The 8,261-nt window shown below is 52.0% G+C and overlaps 1 protein-coding gene and 1 pseudogene across 2 annotated transcripts in view; one reads left to right on the forward strand and one right to left on the reverse strand.

Annotated features, from left to right (window-relative positions):
* The window catches only part of FAM118A (family with sequence similarity 118 member A), a 30,559-nt gene extending 22,304 nt beyond the window's left edge, over positions 1-8,255 (reverse strand). For both annotated transcript variants that reach the window (XM_045290167.1, XM_004700224.2), the window contains exon 1: positions 8,182-8,255. The gene's annotated coding sequence lies outside the window, so the exon portion shown is untranslated. The remainder of the gene's footprint in view (positions 1-8,181) is intronic.
* LOC101663276 lies at positions 623-1,741 on the forward strand (annotated as a pseudogene).
* Positions 8,256-8,261: the final 6 nt, after the last annotated feature.

The following is an 8,261-nucleotide window of genomic DNA, read 5'->3' on the forward strand; positions in this document are numbered from 1 at the left end:
TCATTTTAATTTAATACTACACTGAGTGTTGTTAATGGTGGTGGAATCATTGGGAGAAGGATATCAGTAATGGCTGCACAACACAAACAGCGTAATCAACGGTCCTGAATTACACTGTAGAAGTTGTGAAATTGGAGAATGTTTTGTTGTGTATATTTTTACCACTCTTAGAAAAACAATTACATGAATAACACTGAGAACAAGGAAGAAAATGTCCCAGAATCTAATGTGCTAATAAAACTGTTTACATGGCTTAGGTCAGGCACAGCTCAGTCCTCAACGGAACATCCGAGCTTTTCTGCGTGTTAAAGAGGTCGTGTGCAGCAGATACACCAATACAACGCTATGCTTGATCTCTCGACTGCTGCTTTCACGAGCATTGATTGTGGATCCAAGCAAGACAAAGTCCCAGACTTCCTCGTTGCACAATACTGCTAGCTGCTCCCCTCTTCCGGTAACCCTCACGGTAGCTGATCCTCGTGCTGAATCACCACGAAGCACCTGTTGGTGGGTTCACAGTCTTGGAATGATCATCACATCGCTACACTGGATTAGCTGTTTGATTAAAAACAGCCAAAGGAGATTAAGGGCAATGGCAAAACAAATTCATCGTTGGGGGAAAATGGTTGAAGCTGATCAGCCTGGGAAGCTCTTCACGGGCGGGCTTAATACAGAAACCAATGAGAAGGCCCTCAAAGCCGTGTGTGGCCTACATGGACGAATCGTAGAAGTACTACCGATGAAAGACCGGGAAACAGACAAATCCAGCGGATTTGCTTTTGTCACCTTTGAGAGCCCAGCGGATGCTAAAGATGCAGCCCGAGATATGGAAGGAAAGTCTTTGTGTGGAAAAACAAGTCAAGTCCAACAAGCAACTAAACCAACATTTGAAAGTGGCAGGTGTGGACCACCACCACCTCCAAGAAGCAGAGGCCCCCTGAGAGGTCTTCGAGATGGAAGAGGAGGCAGTGGAGGAACCAGGGGACCCCCTTCATGTGGGGCACGTATGGATGATGGTGGCTATTCCATGAATTTCAACAAGAGTTCTTCCAGGGGACCCCTTCCAGTGAAAAGAGGGCCTCCACCACGAAGTGGGGGGCCACCTCCTAAAGAACAGCTCCTTCAGGATCGGGAGGAAGAGCTCCTGTGTCCCGTGGGAGAGATATTACAGAGGCCCACCACAAAGGGGACCCTTGCCCTCCGTAGAGATGCTTATTGTCCCCAGGATGATGAACAGTCAGTCTACTGAAGACAGCTATTCCCGCAGAGATTACCCCAGTTCTCGATACAAGAGAGTATGCACCACCACCAAGAGACTCTACCTATCGTGATTATGGCCCTTCCAGCTCACGTGACGAGGAAGTGTCCCTCCAGAGGCGATGGTCGTGTGGGGGCTGTTCAGACCATCCAGGTGGAGCCTCCTACAGAGATGCCTGTGAGAGCGAGCTGTGGTAACACGCCGTGCTCCACCTACACGAGGGCCCGCAGTAGCTATGATGATTACAGCTGCTCACGGGGCGGATATGGTGGAAGCGGAAACAGTTACGCAAGCAGTTGGAGTGATCTCTACTCAAGTGGTCGTCATCGGGTTGGCAGACAAGAAAGAGGACCTCCCCCTTCTATGCAGAGGGGGTTCCTTCCTCCACGTGATTCCTCCAGCAGTTCAAGCCATGGAGCACCAAGAGGTGGTGGCTCTGGAGGAAGCCGATCTGATAGAAGGGGAGGCAGAAGCAAATACTAAAACCAAACAAAACTTTGGACCAAAATACCTGTTCAAAGAAACAAAAAAGATGGAAACTATTCTGTCATAATTACCCAAGGACCATTAAGGAAAAATTGTGTTACTTTAAAAACCTGTTTTAAGTTCTCCCATGATTTTTATGTTCTCGTGAGGAAAAAGTAAAACCTGTTTAATTTTATTTGATTTTTATGACATTGCTTTCAAGAAACCAGTGTTAAATATGTAAGACTTGGGGGCGGGGGGAATCCCAGACTTCAATCTTTCCCTTTTATCATGATGTTCCCAGCGTGAGGACTTCCGTCTTCTTCACTTGGCCTCTAATCCATACTAAAAACTACAATCCTTGATCTTCGTCAGCAAGTGCTTGTCCAAGCCCACTGACTTTCCGCAAGGTGAGGTGTCATCTGCATACCACCAGTTGCTGCCCAGCCTTCCTCCTGTCCTTACTCTGCATTCTTCACACAATCCAGCTCCTACGCACAGATTACATGAGTATGGTGAGAGGAGACAGCCCTGAAGTACACCTTTCCTGGGTCTAAGCCATGTGGTTACACCATTATTCCGTTCACACGGTTGCCTCTCGATCCATGTACAAATTCGACATGAGCACAATGAAGTCTTCTGGAGTTCCTATTCTTCTCAAGGTTACCCATCTGTATTAGTCCGGGTAGACTAGAGGAACAAAGCCATAGAAACTCATTTGTGTATAAGAGAGAGTTTTATATACAAGAGCAGTTGAATATTGAGAAATCACAGCCCAGCCCAGTCCAAGCCCAAATGTCTGATATTAGCCTTTATGTCCGATACCAATCTATAAAGTCCTCTTCAGACTCACGAACCACAGGCAATGACGCCGAATGCAGGACAATCAAAGCCAGTGGGTAGAAAGTCTTCAGATCCAGCAGCGTTGCACGCATCTCAGTGCTGGCAGGGGTCTCGACGTGGCTTCTCCGACTTCAGAGGTCTGGCTGCATCAGGGCAGGTCCATGTGGCTTCTCCAGCTCAGGGCACTAGTGTAGTTCCATGTGTCTTGTCAGCTGCAATGTCTCCCAGGGAGTGAGCAGAGAGAGAGAATCTCCCACCTCCAGGAAGGTATCTCTGGAGTTCCCAGAATTTCCAGAAGGCCATGCCCACACAGAGGCCTCACTGGCTATGACCTGATTGACAGACTAGACTCCACCCCTTCACTCAATCGCTCAAATTGGCAAACGATTATATCACTACCACACCATCCACACAGTTGAATGCCTTGACACAATCAATAAAATACAAGTAAACATCTTTCTGGTATTCTCTGCTTTCAGCCCAAATCTGTCTGACATCATCAATGATATCCCTTGTTCTATGTCTCTTCTGACTCTGGCCTGAACCTCTGGCAGCTCCCTGTCAATGGACTGCAGCAACTGTTGTTGGATGGTCTTCAGAAAGTGTCTATTTGCATATAACATCAATGATATTGCTCTATAACATGAGCAGTCTGCTGGGTCGACTTTCTCTGGAAAGGGTACAAATATGGACCTCTTCTAGTCAGCCAAGCAGCCATCTTCCAAATCCATAGACAAGTAAGTGCTCCAGTGCTTCACCAGTCTGTTGAAACATTTGGGTAGTATTCCATCAATTCCTGGAGTCTTGTTTTTGGTGAATGCTTACAGTGCAGCTTGAATGTCTTCCTTCAGCACCATTGGTTCTTGCTCATATGCAACCTCCTGAAATGGCAGGATGTCGACAGTTCCTTTCTGATGCAGTGAAGTCGTTCCATCTTCTCTTGGTGCTTCCTGCATCATTCTATATTTTACCCATAGACTCTTTCAAGATTGCAACTCGAGGCTTGAATTTTCCCCTGAATTTTCCCGGTTGTAAGCTGTTAGTCTATTACAATTAACTATGTCTACACCCAACATCAAACCCACTGCCATCGCATCCATTTGGAGTCTGAGGTAGTTAGTTTATTGTGCCAACCTGGCCGATAAACACATGTGGGGTTAATTGAAGGGCAGAGAGATGAATGGCTTGGTGAGCCTCGCCTTTCTAGTTCTCAGGTCTCTTGCTTTGTGATGACCGGACCAGGGTGCAGCTGCCTTAGCCAGTTCCCTGCTTCAGCTGGAAAGGCTCAGTTCCTGCAAGACATCCCCAAGGAGAAGCCACATGGACCTACCCCAATGCAGCCCTGGGTGCTGGAGCAGCCGTGTGGAGACCCCTGCCAGCACTGAGAGGCTTACACATTCACTGATCGGCTATCCTCCTGCAGTCGGCGTCATAGTGTGTGTTGTGTGAGATGGCGGAAAACTTTTGTGGACTGGTGTCGGACATACAGGTTAATGTTGGACTTGTGGGCTTGAGCAGCACTGGGTTGAGATGTTTTCTTGATGCTCACTTAACCTTTATATAAAACTCTCTCTTATACATGAGTTTCTATGGATTGGTTTCTCCAAAGTACCCAGACTAACACAGAGTCATAGCGAACCTGTCGCACAGAAAGAAACTGCTCCACAGGGTTTCCAAGGTTGTGGAGCGCTACAGAAGCAGGCTGAGATAGCTGTCTCCCAGAGTGGCTGGGGGTTTGATGCACTGCCCTTCTGGTTAGCCGCCCAGTGCTGACCGAACCCACTGCATCACCAGGGCTACTTCCTCAGCACCAGTGGGCTTTCAATTCCGCCCTACTTTTCCCAGCCAGTCTCTGCTGACCCACATCAGTCTAACCAAAGCTCTGGTAAGGCGTAATTAGCCATTAAAAGTACGGGAACTTCCAGGTGAATTGTTTGCTTCAAATTACAGAAAAAGTCAAACCTTAAGTTAAACACGAGCTATTGAACCAATAAGTTCAGATAAATTAAGAATAATAATTAAAAAAACAACCAAACTCAAAATGACCAGTGCTAACAATCACCCAAACCAGAAACAGGGCAAAACTCACCACTAATAAACGTCAAAGGAACATTTAATTCAAAAAGCAAGAATAACTCCCACCACTGTTGGAGTCCTGACAATCCTGGCAGAAAGGGACCCTTGTGGTGTCCTGGTTACATATATTGAGCTGCTAACTGCAAGGTTGGCAGTTTGGAAGCTCCAGGCGCTGAGGGAGAAAGATCGGGTTTTCTATCTCGGAAACCCACAGGGACAGTTCTACACTGTCCCACAGTCCCTGTGAGCTGGAATCGACTCAATGACAGAGCGGTGTTGTTTTATTTTAATCCTGGAGCGCACGCACGCACGCACAAGTGGAGCTGGGAGATGTAGTATCTGACTTCCCCTCTCATCTTCCCTGGGGTAGGTGCCTGGCCAAGACCTGACGCTGAACTCTTTCACCGGTGCAGCCCCGGGATAAGCAGTCTGCCCATCTGTTCCTTCTTTCCCACCTGGCGATTCATTTCAGAGGGGCAGACACACCTGGTATTTCCCGGGAACTCTGCCCCCAGGTAAGGCTGATGCCACTGAAAGTTTGTCCATCAGCTGTGCTATGTCACATCCCTCAAAGGGTCATGCTACTCAGTGATGAGCCAATAATGGTAAGAGACATCAAAATGGAGACCCAAGGCCTGCTGGCCCCACCAGTGTTTGCCCACCCTGTCCTCAGTCCTCAGGAGGGGGTCATAACGACCACGCAGCACCAAGCACCCCCAATATTTTAGCTGTGAAAACTGAGATCCTGGCAGGCAAGGGGCCTTGGACAAAGTTCCTGCTGCGTCAGAGGCAGCCACGCTGACATCACGGGCACTGCTGGGTGCCATCTCAGACTCTCGTATACCACGGGGCTTCAAAAAGTTGGTGGAAAAATGAAAGTGCAAGAAAATGGAAAATTTCCATTAACTTTTGAAGCCCCTCATGAAGCTCTTCCCCCTGCCAGCACCTCACAAAACCCCACCCGGTCTGACAGGTCCCTGCTTCCTGTCATACCCCAGCCCCACCCCCAGGCTATAGCAGCAGAGCCAAACTCACTAGGAAGACGCCAGAAGCAAGAAGCCTCACACAAGACAGCCAGCTCCAAACTCACGCTTAGTACGGCTGCGGACAGCGGAGAGGCCTAGGGGGAAGGCTGAGAGCAGCAGGGACACAAGTCAACCTCTAAGGAAACTGAAGCACCAAATACAAACCCAGGTGACTTACTGGGCGGGCGTCACTAGTCCTCATCTATAAAACAGGACTAAGCACTGCCGACCCCTCACAGGGCTGCTGGTACCTTGACAAGGAGTGCTTCCCACCCACACCTGTGTTGGAGTGACCGAACCCACAGGGGGCCCAAGGAAACCTCAGTTGCTCAGGGACTGAGCTCGTTGGCATGCTGGGTAGCTCGGACACCCACAACAGCTCCCTCCCAGAAGGCACCTGGACAGCCAGCCTCATCTTCCTCTCCCTCACCGGTCTAGACGTCAACAAACAAAAGTCCGATCGCCTTGTCTTCCCCATCCGCCTCTCACCGACTGCTCCTGCACCAGCTTCTCTAATCCCGCTCACCAAGTGGGGTCTTTCAGATACCCTGTACCTGAGCTTGCCTCCTTCAAACCCCAACCACCCCTACTCTTGGTCCAGCTCTTGAGCAGTGGCCTGTTCCCTCCTGCCCTGTGTGGTGATAGTGGCCTGTCCCCAGCAAAGCCCCTGCATCCTATGGGGTGAGGGGCATGACTTGACCTTGCCCAAGACGAGCAAGAACTTGCCTAAGTGAATCCCAGGCTAAAAACTACAGGCCTAGATGAGGCAGCGCTAGGTCAGTCTTTGGAGTCTAGATGCTTGAGGAAGCCACGATCCCCACTGCCACCAATACTTCCATCCAGACGGGTCACCTCCACCACTGACGAGGTCTTGCTGCCTCTAAACAATTATGCCACAAGTAAGACCACACAGTCACTCCCACCCCACCCACTCCCCACCCTTCTTCACCTTCTCCCACCTTCACACCCTGTGCTCTGTAGAGCGTCCTTCCCCTCTCCTCTGTGGAAGGCTGCCTGCAGTTCTCCCCACAGAAGGTGACCTCCAAGACCAACCTGAGAAGGTGGCCCTTGACCTTCATTGAGAGCCTTACCAACCCTGGGAGGGCATGCAGCTCCAGCCCATTTGCATCTGGTGAGCCTAGATGCCTCACTGCAAACATCTCAACCTCAGCCCATGAAAATCCACCCACCTGTTACCTGTTACAGGCGCCCTTCCCAGGCCCCACCTTGCCCAGGAATCTGACGGTCCACCCAGGTGGGTCCCCTGCCACTACAACCATCGCCACACAGAAACCACCCTCCATGTCTAACCATGCCTCCAAGGAGGCCCTGCAAGCAGGGGGCAGTGCCATCTTCCCCGCCAGTGCCAGTGAGCCCTGGGGGACCATGGCTGAAGCACTGGGCTGTGGACCACAAAATCTCTGGTGCCAACCCACCAGACACTCCTCAGGAAGATGATGAGGTTGTCAGCTCCCTTAAAGATTTAAACCCTCTAAAAGCCACCGGGCTATTTCTACCCTGTCCTGTCGGGTCGGCAGCAGGAGTCGGAATCAATGCGAAGGCAACGGGTTTGCTATCAGGCATTCAAATAGTTCCAGGAACAAAGACATGATGACCCGGATTTGCCCTCCAGCTCCCAGCTGCTGGCTTCGGCCCCCCTGCCTGCATCACCCGACCCCCACCGCAGCCTTATCCCTGGACCACGTGGGAGCCCCAAAAGTTCAACACTGGCCCTCCTTTGGCCTCTGTGTGCAACAGTCGGCAGTCAAAACAGGGTCCACAAGAGCAAGCCCTTCGTCTGGCTAAAAAGTGTCCCCTGGCCCGCGAGACACCCCACTCAGGTGGCTCACCCTCTTTTGTGCTCCCACTGAGAATTCACAAACCACCAGAAGTCGAGCGGCCACCCCAGGGACCTCACTGGGCCGGCTCCATGGGGCGTGGAGGCCGCCAGGAGTTGGGGGCCACCTCGCTGGCAGCTCGCAGCCCATTGTGGGGCTTGACGGAGGACCAGCTGGGGGGAGGGCGGTGGGCTTCTGTGGGTCTCTGGACCTCAAGCTGGAGGGGCGCTGCCCTCGGGTGGGCATGGAGGCCCAAGACCCTCCGCTTGGGAGGGTGGGAGAGTCTAGAGCGCCAGGGCCCCGGGCTGCGGAGGTGGTCCTCGGGGGTTTGGAGGGCGCCAGGGGATGGGGAGGAAGGCTGGAGGGCCTCAGGGGCCTGGGGTCCTAAGGGAATCTTGAGAATACTGGGGACCTAAGGTGGCCGAGTCCTCGGGGGTCTCGAGTCCTAGGGAAATGTTGAAGGATTGGGGCGGCTGTACGTGGCTCCTGCGGACAGCTCGGCCCAGAAGCGGCCCGGGGGGTCGGTCTCGGACGTCAGGGGTCCTGAAGGGAGTATCCTGAGGGGTCGGAGGCCAGGAGGGTATCGGGAGCCTTGAGGTGGCCAGTTGCTGCTGGGGGACCGGGGTCCCGGGGGTCTCTGGGGCCCAAGAGCAGGCCTCCCCGAAGCCGCGCTCACCTGCAGCGCCACCGAGTCGCTGGTCCGAGAAGGCGCTCGAGCCGCCTCCGCCGCCGACGTCTCAGCTCCAGCAGCCGGCG

This window comes from Echinops telfairi, unplaced genomic scaffold (genome assembly GCF_000313985.2).
Source record: "Echinops telfairi isolate 266 unplaced genomic scaffold, ASM31398v2 ScPeMD7_2;HRSCAF=8, whole genome shotgun sequence".
Lineage (NCBI taxonomy): Eukaryota > Metazoa > Chordata > Mammalia > Afrosoricida > Tenrecidae > Echinops > Echinops telfairi.